Source organism: Pinus tabuliformis, chromosome 7 (assembly GCF_031772625.1).
Source record: "Pinus tabuliformis cultivar Carrire ecotype Pingquan chromosome 7, CPIR1, whole genome shotgun sequence".
Classification (NCBI taxonomy): domain Eukaryota; kingdom Viridiplantae; phylum Streptophyta; class Pinopsida; order Pinales; family Pinaceae; genus Pinus; species Pinus tabuliformis.
In genome coordinates this window covers 2,058,775,792-2,058,781,615 of record NC_142293.1, presented here as the reverse complement: position 1 = coordinate 2,058,781,615, position 5,824 = coordinate 2,058,775,792, and positions in this window count along the sequence as shown.

Sequence of the window (5,824 nt, the reverse complement as noted above, 5' to 3'; positions counted from 1 at the left end):
TTCAGACCTTGACCGAAAATCCTTGCTCTGAAATGAGGCCGAGTAGCCTATTTATAGTTTTTTTCCATGATAATAAGCTGACTTCACATGTAGATGAGTTGACGTGTACTTTGGTGAAGATAATATTATACTTCTTGAAGCCGATTTGAAGGAGGTGACTTTGTCTGGTCTTTGAGAGCCTTTCTATACATTTAATAACTCATACAAAAATGTAACATGCCCAAAAAGGGTCCTTCATACATGCATTGACTCTTTTTTACTTTATGACCAATCATAAGGGCTCTCAACAGGAGGCATTACTAAAAATAAAATTCCTTGCTTATGAAACCCATGGGACAAGCATTACAAAAATAATTTTATTTTTATTCTTTACATCAATTACATAAAATCACATTTGCACATGTCATTATGAAGACTGAACCTAGTTACACTTTTCGACAAGAGAAACCAGACGAATTCAAAGAAAAAGGTAAGGAGAATTTAGTTTTGAAAAAGAGCCTCTATGGACTAAAACATGCACCACGTCAATGTTGTAAGAATTTGATTCATTTATGTTGGAACATGGTTTTAAAATATTAGAGGTTGATCATTGTGTTTACTTCAAGAGATATGAAGTGTACATTTATTATTAGTGTATATTGATGACATGTTAATTGTTGGATATGATAATAACATGATCAACAAGTTGAAGAAGGATTTGGGCAGCAAATTTGCAATGAAAGATTTGGGTCCACTACAATAAATACTAGACATGGGGATAGAGATGAGGATTGAGTCACGATGTATCAATTTACTGGTACAGAGCTATCCCATGGTGGGTGGTGGTCCTTACAAGAAAGGAAAAAATGGTCGTGACAGCTTACAGGGTTGACAGGATGTTAGGGTCTCTGAACATGGAAAACGCCACTCAATTCTCGAAGTCTTTGTTACCAAGTTAATCGCTCCCTCTTTTGTTTTCTTCGAACACGCAGCGTTTGACGGGCAATGGGATTGAAAAAAACGGCGATTGGTCTTTCTCCCATGTATCTATGTTTATTCTTGTACGTTTTCTTCCGTGGTATTACGTTTTTACACACATATTCCAGGACATCAATCACAAAGAGGATACACTCTAAAAAACGAATTGGAGATGAACCTGAACACAGAATTGGAGGTGAACCTTGGAGATGAACCTGAACACGGAATTGGAGTTGAACCTGAACACATTTACGTGGAGGAGATGTTCAATGGAAAACGCGTTGACTTCATTTTTTTCCTTTTTAACAATCTGATTTAGGCTTCTACTCTAGTTGTTTTTCCATTTTTTTGAAATGTGGGATGAGATCCATTTGATATCAACTATTGCTAAAATTTGAGATAAAAATATATTTATATATATGGGAAATGTAAAACACTTAGATTAATATAATACAAGTGGTTTAGTTCTTTATAAAATGGTTTTCAGATTCCACTCCCCGCAAAATTTACACACCTATTCTTCCCAATCTTCTTTAAGTCTTTTCCACCACCCTATTTCACATCTAAATTAATGTGAATTGATTCACAACCACATCATTAAGAAAATTCTTTGGAATTAAATACAGTTGAATGTTGTTCCCAAAACACATTAATGGTATAAAGTGAATTCGAACTCTAAACACTCTTTTTCTATACTTTAAACCCTCTTTTTCTATAAAATATATATGTTTAGGATAAAAATGTTTATAAAATATCTATATATCAAATTATTGACGAAGGACATTTATATCGTTAGAATTAATGAGTAAGAGTATAAAATTAATTTAATATAATATTTAATTAAATTATATATATATATATATATATATATATATATAGTTTATTATCTTATTAATATTTTAATTTCTTTTTATTTTTAAGTTTTTATTTTGTTGTATTTTTTTTTTATTTTAATGCAATAATAATGTTTTTAATATTATTGGTATCTTACAAGATGGTATTTTTTACATTTTTTAATTATTGAGCTTAGAGGCTTATTCTAAAGCGAGTATGATGTGTAAGCCTGCGCATCCCTTGTCAAATTTGAAATTTTGCTTGGGCAAAATAAAAATTTGAAAAAATCCAAGGAAAAAAAATAACTATACAAAGTATTTAAAAAATGTTTGCTCATAAAAAAAATTGCACTTTAAGAAATTGGATCCCTCTCGACTCATGTTAAATCCGCATTTAAGATGAATCTATGTTGATTTAACTAAGAAATAACATTTTGATACCATCTTTACTTGAACCATTAATGATTATGGTTGGAGTTAGAAACTATTTTCACTACTAATCGTTATGTATAATATTCAAAATGTATCATGCTATCCTTATTGTTTATATGTTCTTGTCAATTTTTTATTTTTTTTTCTCGTTAAAGACTAATTCTATTAAGTGTAATATAGTACAATCAGGATAAGCAAAAAACCGGCAGACCGGAAATGATGGATCCATCAACCTCGGTTCCGGAAGAAAGATTCAAACTCATAGTTACATCAGATGACTAGAAATCACAGACTGCCTAAATCCCCCATAGGGGCAGAACCTACAACACATTGTTTTTTCCCTTTCTTTTTGTTGACTTTTGTCCAGCCACCCTGAGGGGAATGAGCTAAGACAACTTGAAGACTGGAATTCTCTTTCATCGGGAATTCCTTTTCTGATTCTGAGGAGGTCTCATGGACGCGTTTCTGGGCTATAGCTGAGTCATGGGTGTGCCCCATGGTGTTCATGGGTGAATCCATTGGCTGAGGCGCCTGGTCCGGTTCTGAATCGCTTTCCCCGACCTCTAAACTTGGGGAGCTGGAGCTTCGAGCTGGCTGCGGAGTAAAGGGAGCCCAACGCTTGGGTTTGGATTTTGCAGAGATTCCTTTTTTTTCTCTTGCTGTCAGCGATGGGCAGGAGGTCTGTAGATGCCCTGTTAGGTGACAATGGCGGCATCGGAAGGCAGTATTTTCATAATCTAAAAACTGGGTCCAAACAGTGTCCTTGATCTTGAGTTTTATTTGCTCTGGCAGACCCTTGCTTAGATCTAGCTCTACATAGATTCTGGCGTATGTGTAGAGGCCTTGGATTTCCCTCTCGTAATCTCCCATTAGAAAGCAGCCCAAAGCGTTGCCTATCTGCCTGTATACCTTTGTGTTCCACAGATATATAGGGAGATTTGGAAGCCTGATCCATACAGGGGATTTTGTGATAACTGCAGAAGCTGGGTCAAAGTCTGGGAACCATGGAGTTAGGAAGAGGCCTGCCGAACCCATGAACCAAGGGCCTTCCTCTAAGGCCTTTTCGTAGTGCTCGAGATTGTCGAACAGCACTATGAAATATCCCTTTGCACAGAAGAAGATCTTGCAACTGTGTGTCCAGTTGTCATAGATCCAGTCCAAAAGATCTTTTGAGCGTGGCCAGAGCACATTAAATATGCATATGATGGCCCTTTCTGTAAATTTTTGGGAGTTGTCTGCCATGTTATAGTAGGAGATCTCAACCGAGGGAACCTCATCCACTTTTTCCACAAAAATAGGCTTGGGTAAAGCCTGAACTGGTGGAGCTGTCTTGTCAGGCTTCTTGGCATGGACTGCATCTTTATATGAAAATGATTTAGCTACGGATGGCTCTCCAGCAGCTCCTCCTTTCAAACGTAAGGTTAAAATAATAGATGCATCTTTCTTAATGCCGTAAAAGAAATAGGGAACAGATCCTCAAGTTGTTTACCTTCGTGGAGAAGCCGCTGTGCTGCAGAGGGGATCCCCAGTTTGATGTTCAGTGTCTCCTTGAGATGCTGCACTAGATCTGTCTGGCTTACCCATAGTAACATAGTTTTGCCTGTCAAGATCTTGATTTTTATCTGGAATGATGAAGAGGGTTCTGAACGCCCCCTTCCCCTGCAGATCTGTGGAGAGGGCAGGCATATGCATTGATTGGTTCGCGCTTCCTGGATTTGCCTCATGGGTAATAGAGGCGAACAACCAGTCGGTGCTAGCCCTTCCTTTCCGTTAGCCGCGGTCAGAGGATAAGTGGCTAAGGGATCTGCATGATCATCCTTGGCCTCTGCTCCGTCATTCTGGAGAGGGCTGTACAAACGCTTTGTGTGACGGGTTTTTGTCTGTCTTCTAGTGTTTTTCATCTCTTTTGTTTCATTATATTTTCCATATGTTTTCTACATTTTTGAAGTGAAGTTTGTAAAGTTGAACTCTGTTTGTTAGCTCAAATTTACTATTTCCAAATTGTTATATGTTTTTGACTTAAATATCTTTAACATAATTCATTAATTGCTTTATTTTTTGGTATTTATCTCTGTTTGCTTCTATCACAACTAAATGATAAGTTGTCTAAGAAATTTGTTTCTATCTTGCCTTTGTATTTTGTTCATATAACCTATTAGCAATAATTTGTTGTCAAACAGATTCCATGCCCAATGGTTTTTCTTGTCCTTTCCATACCAACATTGCTTAAATCCAATTAAATCTAATTGATTTGCTAAACACATAACCAGTCATATTTTACTGAGTTATAGAAGGGACCCCCCTTCGGATTGAAAGGGTTAGTTTTCAATTCAGGAGATTGGTTAGCGGTCACCTTAGATTTTTTCCCACAGTCATGGTTTACTCTAAGTGCAGAATGCAACGAAAGAATTGGATTGGATGCAACTCTATGTGTGGTTGATGAAAAAGTACAATGACCTTCCAACCTCTTCACATGAATTAGAAATGGGATGAATTATGGACATTGGAAATGCTCTTGACAACCAATTTCCATGTACTTCTCACTGAGGTACAACAATATGTCTCATTTGTAGATTGGAAGAAACTTGTCAAGAAGCTAATAGTGGAGCCTAGTGTGCCTTTGAAGAAGGTGTCTTGTGTGAATAGAGATGACATAATGTTGGGTTACATGAAATAACTTAACAATTGAGGAAGAGTTGTGCAGAGGGACCGAATTACATAAGGAAAATATTATTTTTGGGCACAAGGACAGGCATTCTCATAGATTGGATGTGATATTTTGCTTAGATACCTAACCAATATGTCTACAACACAAAATTATGACAAAGGGGTCGAAGTATGGAAGTTGTAGTAGTATTGGAGTTGTGACACTTGGATGTTTTTCATGATATTCTCAATGAAGGTTGGATTTCCTTTATAGGAGATAGTAGTATCATCGGTGGATTAGAGTGCAACCACTGTAATAGAAGGCAACAATGACTAGAGGCATTTTTTGTAGAATTGGGTAGGAGGCACTGTCATTGAAGTGGATAGAGTGCAGTTGCATGGAAATATTGTCATGATGTGGAGTAATCGTATTTTTTGTGATATAGTAGGATATTAAATTTTTTTGGTTTCCATTAGCATGAAATTCAAGGTTTCCACTAGTCTTTGGTTGAAAACAAATGCATGGATTCTTATGGACTCGAAGATAAGAGTTTCTTGGGATTTTGTTGAAGATATTAATGTTTTTTAGTGGATGAGGTGTAATACCATCATGGATATAATAACATTTCTTAGAGTTGTGTTGGGAATCTTCATCACATTGATGCATATGACCATATTTAATAGAAATTTTATTGGAGATGTCTTGGCCTATTAGTAAGGTGTGCCATGGATAACCACCTTGGCCCATCGATAAGGTGCATTTTTTGGTTTCCTTAGCAAGGGAGAATTTATTCAAACATTTGCGCCCATTGGCAAGATGGATCATGGAAAAAATTAGGTACTCTTATGGATACACAAGGTAGACTATTGAGACTTTGGTACTCTTGTGAATACATAGTGTAGTATGGAGACTTGGGTACACTTGTGAATAGAAAAGACATGCTTTAGATATTTGG